The following is a 12958-nucleotide window of genomic DNA, read 5'->3' on the forward strand; positions in this document are numbered from 1 at the left end:
TATGGCTATATTGGGCTTCCCTGGTGGCTCAGAGGGTAAAGCGTCTGCCTGCAATGCAGGAGACCTGGGTTAGATCCCTGAGTCAGGAAGATCCCCTGGAGAAGGAAATGGCAACCCACTCCAGTACTCTTAGTATATTATTTTCTATGTCACTTGTTTCACTGAGCCTGTGATATAATGCTGAACTGACAGTTCCATATGAGATCAATAATTATAATAATGTGACTTTGGGTACGGGAAAAAGCAACAAGAGGAAATATTTTCCTGGACCACGAGGCTAGTAAGACAGTGGTCCAGAGACTTTTGCTACTTGAAAGGACTGGTCCAATTTTAGCACACTGAGTAGCCCATCACTTCCCTAGACCCGGGAATGAGCCTTCCCAGCACTGCGGGGCACAATGGCCATGAAATGGTGTCACATGGTCAGATATGTGGCTATGAAGGGACCCTGCTGACTGGAAGTTGATACTTGCCAGCTGCCTCTACAAAGATTACGTCATGACCATTGCAAGCTGCTGACCTTCAATACCCCCTGAAAGAAGTTCAGGGTGAAAAATCAGGAATGAGGCACTCTGTGCTCTGAAAAAAAAAAAAAAAAAAAACTGGCAGAACAGGCCTTCAGATAGTTAGATCTTTTCAGAAAAAGGTTTTATGAGTTCCAATTCTTGCATCTTCTCATACCTAGAAAAACACTGACGTCATTAATGGTGAAATCTGCTTTGGCTATTAAAAAAAAAGTTTTTTTTTTTTTACAATTAGAAGTCAAAATAGAGTAGCTATGGTTCAGACATCCTGGGAAATAACTATTTCCCAGATAACCTGAAAAATGATATTATGGGTGTGATTTCAGATTAGACGCTGTGACCTAATATAGAACTTAATGCTCCTGTAATGCATTTTGCTTCTGTACTTTGCTTGCTGCTCGTAAAACCAAAGTTACTCCATTTTAAGATAAGGTTGTTTTTAAGTGAAGATTCCTAAAATTGTTTTTGAAAAAATAAAAAAATAAAAATTAAAAAAAAAAGAAAATACTCCAAATTTTGAAGAGATCTAGCATCTGGGAAAAATGAATCAATTCAATGGTGAGATGATTTGGCTGCAAGGCACCCCTGGTACCTGGCAGTCATATGGAGGAGTAGAAAATGTCTCTGGGGGTGGGAAGGGGGAATGGACTTCAGATAAGGTAAAAGGCTGGCCCCTTGGCAATGATTCTGAGCTGTCTGAATCACTGTTCAGGGACTATGGTCTGCTAGGTACCTCCTAAGTGAGCTCAGATCACTAAGCCCAGGTCACTAAGCTCAGATCATTGTGGTTTCTTTGTGAGATGTAGTAGATGATGATGGCAACAACATCTAACATCTGCAGACAGATTCAGGTCTGCTAGTCTTTTCTACCAGCATTTCTCTGCTTCACAATGTCAAAGAACCATAGAAAGTAGTAAACAAACATGTGTGGCTGTGTTCTATTAAAACCATCTTAAAAGCATAAATGAGAGTTAGCCTGAGGGTCATCGTTTGCCAACTTTGCTCTAAGTCATTACGCATTGAACAGGGAAAGTTCCAGACTTCCCTGGTGGCTCAGATAGTAAAGAATCTGCCTGTCAATGCAGGAGACCTGGGTTCAATCCTTGGGTCAGGAAGATCCCCTGGAGAAAGAACTGGCAACCCACTCCAGTATTCTTGACTGAGGAATTCCATTGCCAGTGGAGCCTGGCAAGCTACAGTCCTGGGGGCCGCAAAGAGTTGGACATGACTGAACAACTAACATAACACAAGGGAAACGGCCTCCCTACTTCTGGTTCTGCTCCCCCACTTCGGATATTCTTGTCCCTGCTTTTCCACATTCTTGACTTCTTTTTTTCCTTCTGATCTACACTTAAATGAAATGAGGCTCAAAGATAGGTTGACATTCTGATCTACCTACGAAAAAACTGATTTATATCTGTAGTCCTGGTGTAATTACTGATGTGAAACCTGTCACTTTGAAATGTGATGTGGTTGGAATGATAAATTACTGGTCAAAATTATGAGGCACCCTATTCATAAAAGACTTCTCTGACCATTCTATATAAACTAGGAAACTAGCAGATCATCCACTATTTATATGAGGAACACTGGAATTTGCATTTTCGGTGCTTTCTTTTTATCATTTACTTTGTGCCTCTCCCTAGTGGAATAAAAGACTACGGGAACAGAGTCAAGTTTGCTCCTTTCATGTTGCATTTCCACTCCAAATATACTATATGCAAGATAGAGTGCACCCAAAAAAGCTGAATGAGTAAATATATAAACATTTGTTAAATGATTTCAATCTGGGCATAGTTAAATTCTCATTATTATACATTATCCACAATGACAATTTTTTTTCTAAATATATAGCTCAATATTAGATATTTTCCTTCATCCTTAATAGAGAGTTGGAGATAGGCTTCCAAACTAATTGGCCTGACAGGAGTAGGATCCAGATTTTGGCATGATGACTCCTCTTCCACCTCCTTCCATGGATTTCTGGGCAAAGGTGTTCTGTACATCTCTATACAAAGACCTAGCTGGATAGTCAGAAGATGGCAGTGTTTTTTAAATGATCCTAGTTTAATCTCAGTGGTTTTCCCTTTCTCCAAGAAAATCGAACCTATCATTGGGTTGAGAATCTTTTAAAAATCCCCAATATCTGCAACACCTTTTCCCTAGCACTTACTGCTTTTTAATGTAAAGGAATATGATTTTTCATTATTTCCAGAATGGCTGGTAGAAATCCCATCTGATCAATCTTGTTACATGGATGTGGTGATATTCACTTGGAGGAAAGGATTGTGTTTGTTTGTTTTTTTAGCTAAAAGTATTTGGAAAGCTGATATAATCCAAATTGTTTCCATGATGTCCAAATGACAAACCAAACCTAAAGTTATGTAATTATGAACATAAAAAAACCTAAACATGGAATGCAAAGAATTTACTTATAGGTAGTATTTTATAAGACAGCCAATTTCTCATTATATCAAAGATTATCAACATGAACCAAAGTACATGATTGTGGCTTCCTATCAGTTCTGAATTATATCCGTAGAGATAAGTGACTAAGGACAAGTAAAATGCAGGGAAAGATGGTTAGACTATTAAGTGGTTGCTAGTAGGTATGTCACAGACACAGCAAACATAAAAAGGGACCAATACATGTTGTGTCTACATTAGCCTAATGAACTACAGAGAGATTTTAAGAAATGAAGATTGTAAATTTCAGGAAGCAGTCAAGTTAAACTAGCAGAGATTAAGGCAATGAGGTCACGGTGTACAATCCTAATTCTGTATCTTGTCAACTACTGTGCCTCAACCAGCCTTCTCTCAGCCAAGGTGATATGCTTTAATAATTTACATGCATATAGTGATTTCAAACCCTTTCATATCTATTTCAGCCATCTGATCCTCACAACAACCTGTGAGGTAAGCAGGTTTAGCAGCTGAGGAAGCTGGTGTAGAGAGGTAAACTAAAGTGTCTCCCATCAGCGACAAAGCCAGGGCAAGCTAGCTCTGTGCACTTGGCTGCATCCTTCTTCTACTGGGCCACCCCTTGCATTTCTAAGAGGTCTTTCAACTAGTGGAGATGCCTGGGAGCAGCCACTAGCACACATGTTCCTACCACTCCACACATTAACTGTTCGTCTGAGGACACAGAAAAGGAGCCAAGGTATCAGGAGGCATTGGTTGGACCCAGGCTGTGCCAGTGTAGGGAATACACCCTTGCATGATCAGCTCCTAACTTTTGTTGTTTGAAATTAACCTCTGAAGCAACTTTTCAAGTCCCAGCTGGAAAGCCCCGGTTGCCTCTTCCACTGCTGTGGCCAAGCATCTGACCATGACCACTGCATCCCTGTGGAGCTCGCTGGCAATGTCCTGCTGACTGCTGGCCTCCTCAGCAATGGCAATCAGCTGGTTGCTGCTGCTTTGAAAATGCTCATGCCAACCTCCTGTTTTCTGCCAGCTCAACTGCAATAGTCCTGGCCACTGACTGTCTTCTTTGCTGGGGCCACTTGGGAGGGGGCTCACTGGTCAAAGGCTTATCCCCACCAGAAGCAAAAAGAGCCCTGGAGGAAGAGGCTGGAGGCTGCTGTGTGGAGGCCACCCCGTGAGTGTTTCAGCTAGAGCTGGAACAGGAGCTGGGCTCACCAGACAGAGCCAGTCTGGTCATGGGGCTGCTCTGACAGAGGGCAGCTGCACCATTGAAAAGGTGCTGGGAGCTTCTGTAGCTGGGGGTCCCTTGAGAGCACCCTGTGCCCAAGGAGTCATCCCAGGAGTCTTCGAGTTTACTGGTTTCTGGCATCTGGTCACTGACCCTCAGCTGACAATCCTCATCTGATTGCTTCACTGTTTTCAAAATAGGCTGATGCTCTGCTGCCTGAGTCCTTTTTGCTCCCAGAATGCTGGTCCCCTCCTCCCCCGTGGTGTCAGTTCAGTTCAGTTCAGTCACTCAGTCATGTCCGACTCTTTGCGACCCCATGAATCACAGCACGCCAGGCCTCCCTGTCCATCACCAACTCCCGGAGTTCACTCAAACTCATGTCCATAGAGTCGGTGATGCCAGGGGATGCTAAATTCGGGTCACTGTTCTTGGCCCAAGCAGCGTCCTCTATTAACTTGTCTTTATTAATCACTATCTGATTTCAGAGAAGCTGATTCAACATATCATAAAAGGTACAGTATGGTGAGTCACCCATACTTGTGGTGTGGGCCACATAGGTCTTTAAATATAAGGCCTTCAGGATTTTGCATAGCAAGGAGAGATAAAAAAGCCTTCCTCAGTGATCACTGCAAAGAAATAGAGGAAAACAACAGAATGGGAAAGACTAGAGATCTCTTAAAGAAAATTAGAGATACCAAGAGAATATGTCATGGAAAAATGGGCACAATAAAGGAGAGAAATGGTATGGACCTAACAGAAACAGAAGATATTAAGAAGAGGTGGCAAGAATACACAGAAGAACTATACAAAAAAGATCATCATGCCCCAGATAACCATGATGGTGTTATCACTGTACTAGAGCCAGACATCCTGGAATACAAAGTTAAGTGGGCCTTAGGAAGCATCACTACGAACAAAGCTAGTGGAGGTGATGGAATTCCAACTGAGCTATTTAAAATCCTGAAAGCTGATGCTGTGAAAGTGTTACACTCAATTTGCCAACAAATGTGGAAAACTCAGCAGTGGCCACAGAACTGGTAAAGGTCAGTTTTCATTCCAATCCCAAAGAAAGGCAATGCCAAAGAATGCTCAAACTACTGCATAATTACACTCATCTCACACTAACAAAGTAAAGCTCAAAATTCTCCATTGCAAGCTACAACAGTACATGAACCATGATGTTCAAGGTGGATTTAGAAAAGGCAGAGGAAGCAGAGTTAGGATTTACAACATCCGTTGGATCATTGAAAAAGCAAGAGAATTCCAGAAAAACATCTACTTATACTTTATTGAATATGCCAGAGCCTTTGACTGTGTGGATCACAACAAACTGTGGAAAATTCTTCAAGAGATGGGAATACCAGACCACCTGACTTGCCTCCTGAGAAATCTGTATGCAGGTCAAGCAACAATTAAAACTGGACATGAAACAACAGACTGGTTCCAAATAGGGAAAGGAGTATATCAAGGCTATATGTTGTCGCCCTGCTTATTTAACTTATATGCAGTGTACATCATGAGAAATGCTCAGCTGAATGAAGCACAAGCTGGAATCAAGTTTGCCAGGAGAAATATCAATAATCTCAGATATGCAGATGACACCACCCTTATGGCAGAAAGCAAAGAAGAACTAAAAAGCCTCTTGATGAAAGTGAAAGAGGAGCATGAAAAATTTGTCTTAAAACTCAACATTCAGAAAACTAAGATCACAGCATCTGGTCCCATCACTTCATGGCAAATAGACGGGGAAATAATGGAAACAGTGTCAGACTTTATTTGGGGGGGGCTCCAAAATCACTGCAGATGGTGACTGCAGCTATGAAATTAAGACTTTTGCTCCTTGAAAGAAAATCTTTGACCAACCTAGACAGCATATGAAAAGGCAGAGACATTACTTTGCCAACAAATGTTTATCTAGTCAAAGCTATGGTTTTCCTAGTAGTCAAGTATGGATATGAGAGTTGGACTATAAAGAAAGCTGAGTGCCAAAGAATTGATGCTTTTGAACTGTGGTGTTAGATAAGACTCTTGAGAGTCCCTTGGACTACAAGGAGATCCAAACAGTCCTTCGTAAAGGAAATCAGTCCTGGAAATTCATTGGAAGGACTGATGTTGAAGCTGAAACTCCAATACTTTGACCACCTGATGCGAAGAACTGACTCATTTGAAAACACCCTGGTGCTGGGAAGATTGGAGGAGAAGGGGATGACAGAGGATGAGATGGTTGGATGGCATCACCCACTCAGTGAATAAGTTTGAGTAAGCTCCAGGAGTTGGTGATGGACAAGGAAGCTTGGAGTGTTGCAGTCCATGGGGGTAACAAAGAGTTGGACAAGACTGAGTGACTGAACTGAACTGACTTTGAACTTGGAGCTGCACTGAAGCATGGTGGGGCAGAAGCCTTCCTGCTACATCTGCCTGGACTTGGCCTGATAGACATCTGCATTGTGATGCACAGTCTGCAGTCACTGAATATACTCTGCCTTGCCTAGTGTGGAGAGAAGCCTCCGTGTATCCTGTCTGTTGCACCAGATGACTGCACATCTATTGGAAGTAGCCATGGCGGACTGGGATAAAGGCTAGCTGGAGGAGGCTCCCAGGCAGGTGACCTGGGAGTGTCGACCTTCAGTGTCAACCTGAAGGTGTGAGGAGTTTCTGGGTGCTCCAGTCTATCTCCAAGAGCCAGCCACTTCTTTCTTCTCTGGGCTAATTGCTGAGAAGCCAGGTCCGAGGACCACATTTCTGGCTGGAAGGCCACAGGGAAATGCAAGTTACAGGAACAGTGTAAGAATAATTATGCCAGTAAGTTAGGCAGTGCTACCTGTAAGTAGGTTGCAAAAAGGCAGGATGCCAGGGCTGAGAAAAACCCAACTTTGGGACGTTGCTTAGGATGGGGACTGGACCAATGGCTACAAAGGGCCTTAACTGGCTTGATAACAAGGGGACTGTCTTCTTCACAAAAAGCAGGATGCTTCCAAGGCTGAGGAACCACTGCGTATCTTCTGCCAAGGATCTGCTTGACTTTCATTACTGAGTTTGAAATATTCCTTATTCTACTTTGTTTTGCTGCCAATCCAACAACCTCTTCATTTTTTAAGTAAGCAACAACAGCTGGAGTATCTCTGTCGCCCATATCATTTGCAGCCACGTCAACCCAGCCATCCTTATGGACGGCCACACAAGCTGACGTGCAACTCAGGTGAATCCCAATGGCTGCCATGAGGCGGCAGAGAAGCCGGCAGCACTCAGAAAAGGAGTTTTGTATTAATATAAATATGCAAATTATAAATGAGAATATAAAAATTTTATACGGTCTCAAACTGTGGGAATGCATTTGTGTCTAGCTGAAAATGCAGCAATGTATTCTTGCTAATTAAAATGAATTTTTATTAGTCTTAGGATGCTTCAAAAAAGAAAAATGTTTTTACTTACTTAGATGGGGAACTAAATAACTTGAAAAAAAATTTAGTAACAATCAAAATCTTTCATTTACTTCTAAATATGTGAATATATTAATATTTTATCTCAGTATTCATTTGACTTTTTGAATATGTTAATTTCCTTTAAAAAATCTCTATCTCCAAAGAAACAACTACTGCCTCTATTTTAAGATTGGGAACTAATCAAGTTGCTGTGCCTTTTTAAAAATATGTTTTCTTTTGTTAAGAGGAAGCATTAAAGAATGATTTTTGTTAAACTGATTTTATGAAATAGTATAATTTAATAAATTATGAGATATGGCCATTTTTCTAATACAGAAATAATTATATTTTGAACTCTTGAATAAAATGAATGAGATATTCAGTTGTATTCACAAAGCATTATGCATCAATAAATAGCATGTTTTCCTTGGTATTAAATGACAAAGTATAAGTAATAACAACAAAAGAGAAAGTAAACAGTGTTACAGGCTAAGTTGTGTTCTCCTAAGTTCATATGTTGAAGTCTTTACCATCAGTAACTCAGAATTTTACTATGTTTGGAAATATGGCCTTTAGAGGTAATAAAGTTAAAATAAGATCATTAAGATGGGTCCTAATCCAGTATTACTCATGTCCTTATAAGAAGGGAGATTAGGAAATACACACACACACAGGAAAAAATCATGTGAAGACACAGGGTGAAGACAGCCATTTACAAGTCAATGAGAAAGAGCATGGAAGAAACCAACCATGCCTAACACCTTGATCTCAGACTTCTAGGCTCCAGAACTGTGAAAAAAACAAAAAAAAATCTGCTGTTCAGGCTTCTTAGTTTGTGGAACTTTGTTATGGCAGCCCCAACACTACTAGAGACGGGAAATTTTACTGCCTCTCTGATGACTACATGCCCCCTGCATCTGTTCCACACTTCTATACTCTCACATGTATTCACTGAAGAAACCACTGCTTTCCTCTAGTTGCTTCAGAATATCTTCTTTAATGATAAACATTGAGAAGTTAAAATTCTTGTAAAACTACTTTCAAGTCTCTAAAAACTGAATATTGCGATCTGGTTTACTCCTAGTTATTTAAACAGTCAAAATACATTGTAAATTTTGTTACATTACAGTTGACAAAATGCTTCCATATCTGTTATCATTGTTTATTTCCAAAATTCTATATTCAATGGGATAGACAAAATTTTATTTTGTTTTTATAGATGAGAAGGTTCCAAAGTTGATTGACTTAGAATAGCTCATAAAATCAGTACATTGCAGAACTGCAAGGCTCATCAAGATCTTGCAGCTTTGAACTGTTATGTTTCTTGTATATCCTATTGGCCAATTCTCTATCTGAAAATATTTAGGTCCTTAATAAAATCTCAGTGCACTGTTCTTCAGACAGCAGGTTATGACACATTGACAACTCATGTTATCAGCTTAAGGTTTTTGACAATTGTACCAAAAATGACATCAACTTGAACAGAATAGAGTGTATCACTAGAGCTAAAAGTAGATGTTGTTTCTTGACATTTGAGTTATTGTGTGTCTGTGTATGTATGCCTGGGTATAAAATAAAACATATTTAGGTTATAGTAGGAAAATATTTTATTTTATTTTATTTTTTGAACATTGAGATCTAGTTTTAATGAGTTTTTAATTACAAAAGCAATACAGAAAAATGTTTTATTTTTTAAATGCCAATAAATACAACATGTGTACAGTATGATAACAAAAGCTCCCCTCAAATGGGAAAATATTTTAAAACCATTGCCATGGCATATTTCTCTAAAAGGCTATTTAAAAAATTTCTTGCTAATGCTTTGGGGTTTTGTGCAAATGCTCATTTAGATTTATCTCTTAATTAGGAGGCAAAGCCCTTGAACAGAAGGATTGCTACTTATTACTTCTTCCTCAGAGACTGGGGCACTGATAGTAGAAACACGAGAATTGATGACTGAATGACATGAGTATATGACTGTTAGCGCTGAAAGTCATGAAAATGATTCTGATGTGCTTCCATTCTAGATTTATTTATGGACATCCTTAAAGCTAGATGAACACTTGCAACAATATTCTCAGGTAGTACTTTTTATTTTGTTTTGAGTACTAAATCCTTGTCTATTTAGGCTGCTTTCTTCCAGGTATATTTTCACACCTATTTAAAAATGCTCTTAAATTATTAAGGGAAAGAGTCTATAGATTTGCTCTGATTATATCATCAGAGAAGTACATTCTCATAAGCTGGTTTGGAGTTTCCTTTTCATCTCTTTGCTTTCCACAGATTTGAAAGAAACTTTTCAAAGTTTACTGGTGACCTAAGAAACTTAGGCAGCCCAAAAAGTGGACTTTAAAAACAACAAAATAACCCTTCTAATTTATAGCTTGCATTACTTTTAAATTTATACATTAATATTGTTTATAAATATATTCATTAAATATATATTAATAGCTGATTATTTTATATTTAAAATTGTAATATGTTTAAACATAACATTGTTTTTACATCAAACATGCTCCATTTGGACTCAAATTTAATCCTGGAAGCAAAATCCCTATAAAGACACATTGAGGAGACTTGTCTTTAGGGGAATGCCAAACTAGAATGATTGGCTTTAGATTATGATTTGAATATCAATAAAGAATAACTGTATTATAGAAGAAGAGGGAGTTTTTCAAAGCAATACCTGTCATTGGAAGGAGTTAACTTAGGTATCTGCCTAATTAAATGTTAAAGAAATTAACTGCCTTTTCTCTTAATATTAAAAGCATATTTCACAGAGACGGAGGTGAACTATTCAGACATGTATATACACATTTATGCATATATATATATGTACATATATACGAAATGGGATTCCCTAGTGGCTCAGTCAGTAAAGAATCTGTCTGCAATGCAGATTCAATTAGAAATTCAATATATTCAATAAAAATTTAATTTGGGTTCAATCCCTAGGTTGGGACAATCCCCTGGAGAAGGAAATGGCAACCTACTCCAGTATTCTTGCCTGGGAAATACCTTGGACAGAGGAGCCTGGTGGATTACAGTCCAGGGGGGTCACAAGAGTTGGACACAACTTAGTGAAAACACCACCAGCACCATAGACACAAACACACACACAGGACTTGAGTGATTTTGAGATTAGTAGAATCAATATTTTGAATTTCATTGAAAATATTAGATAAACTAGAGAAATTGCAGAACATCAGCAAAATATAAATCCAAAATTCTTTGGATGTTATACCAGAATTTGTTGTATTTTATTTGTAATCCATTTGAATTCAGCAACATAAAAATCAAGTGACAAGTGTCTAAAACAGGAATCAGCACATTGTTTTGTTGTAACCTATCCAATAATAGGCTTTGCAGGTTAAATGGTCTCTGTTACAACTACTCAACTCTGCAGTTACAGGATAAGAGTAACCACAGATAATACAGAAATGAAGAGCATAGCTATCTTACAAAAAGACTGCATTTCCAAAAACATACAATGGGCCAGTTTTTTTAACCCATGGACTTCAATTTATCTATTCTAGGTATAATAGAAATTAAAGTGGTTTTCAAGCTATAATGCTTGAATATATTTAATTTCTATTTGCATAAAATGTTATCCTCTATAAACTTTCATATGGTTTTATTACCCTTCTTCATAAATTTTAGACCTTGAAAATTTTGTAAGATTTTACTCTTTTTTCTTTAGCTGCAGAAATGCCTCTGAGAACAGTATATATATTTCAGGAGTAAATGGAATGTAAATGTATCACCTAAAGCATAACATTTTAATGAAATCTAGAGTAAGGTTTGGAGAAGGCAATGGCACCCCACTCCAGTACTCTTGCCTGGAAAATCCCATGGGCGAGGAGCCTTGTAGGCTGCAGTCCATGGGGTCGCGAAGAGTTGGAAACGGCTGAGTGACTTCACTTTCACTTTTCACTTTCATGCATTGGAGAAGGAAATGGCAACCTGCTCCAGTGTTCTTGCCTGGAGAATCCCAGGAACGGGGAGTCTGGTGGGCTGCCATCTATGCAGTCGCGCAGAGTCGGAGGACTGAAGCGACTTAGCAGCAGCAGCAGAGTAAGGTTTGCTATTTAGAAGGAAAAATAGTAAAAAAAAAAAAAAAAGTGTTTAAAAATAAGTGAGTCTTAACAAAACCTTAGTCTTGTGAATCATATGTTTACATCACAATCCATGGAAACATACTCTTTATAGTTAGTACTTGATAAGTGTATATGCCTTTTTCAGTTACCATTTGTTTCCATTGTCTTGAATCAGTTGTTGTAATGCATGATTATTCATTGTTTGAAACTTACACTTATTTTTATAAAATATATAATGACCTCTATATTTTGTTTTCCATTCATCAAGTTTTAACTTGCCTTTGTTCTATTATCTAACAAAAGTTACAGTCAGATAGGAAGAAGGAGGTAAGAGCTGTACCTTCTTCAATTCACAAAAAGCTCTTTTATTTTGCCTTGCATTATATCCCAAGGGGCACTGTTACTTTTTTCCTAATAATTACTTGAGTGGGCTGTCCATTGTACTTGCAAATTATCATAGTAAATGCATAATGTAAACTCTACCATTAAAAGTAATAGTAGTTCATCCTACTGCTGATGGTCCCCAATTTAGGATGATTAGACTTAAGATTTTTTTGACTTTATGATTTTTCAAAAGGTATATGCTGTAAGTAGAAACTGTACTTTGAGTTTTGAAGTTTGATCTTTTCCTGGGCTAATGATGTGAGGTAGGATACTTTTTCCCCATGCTGGGCAGTGGCAGTGAGCCACAACTCCCAGTCAGCTATGTGACACAAGTGGTAAGCAACAGATACATTTACAGCACTTCTATCCCCTTACCACCATTCTGTTTTTCACTTTTAGTGCAGTAGCCAGATATTTGATACTTTATCATAAAACAGACTTTGTGTTAGATGATTTTGCCTGACTTGTAGGCTAATGTAAATGTACATTTAAGATGGGCTAGGCTAAGCTATGGTGTTTGGTGGGTTAGGCATATTAGATACAATTCTGGCTTCTGATATTTTCAACTTGCAATGAGTTTATCAGGCTATAACTCTATCATAAGTTGAAAAACATCTATAGTCATATTTAAACAATTTGGCAGACTAAAAAATTTCAAAATTTTCTCCTCTTGACAGGTAAGAAATTTACTGGAGGGAGATAAGAGAGGGGGAAGGATTGCTAGTTATAAGAATATAATAATTATGGTTAATGTGTTTCTCCAATTTATAACTAGAAAAATGTGTGAGTATGAACAACATATCTATATTAGTAGATAAAAGAGAAATTTGATTTATGCTATGAATACATATTCTGTCACACACAACAAACACAGACACA

At 38.4% G+C, this 12958-nt stretch overlaps 1 pseudogene; it reads right to left on the reverse strand.

The window, feature by feature from the left end:
- Positions 1-3752: 3752 nt before the first annotated feature.
- Positions 3753-6916, reverse strand: LOC129560729 (myb/SANT-like DNA-binding domain-containing protein 7; annotated as a pseudogene).
- Between the last annotated feature and the right edge of the window lie 6042 nt (positions 6917-12958).

The sequence above is a fragment of the Moschus berezovskii genome, chromosome 10, assembly GCF_049115385.1.
Source record: "Moschus berezovskii isolate FMDL1 chromosome 10, NW_MosBer_1.0, whole genome shotgun sequence".
Classification (NCBI taxonomy): Eukaryota; Metazoa; Chordata; class Mammalia; order Artiodactyla; family Moschidae; genus Moschus; species Moschus berezovskii.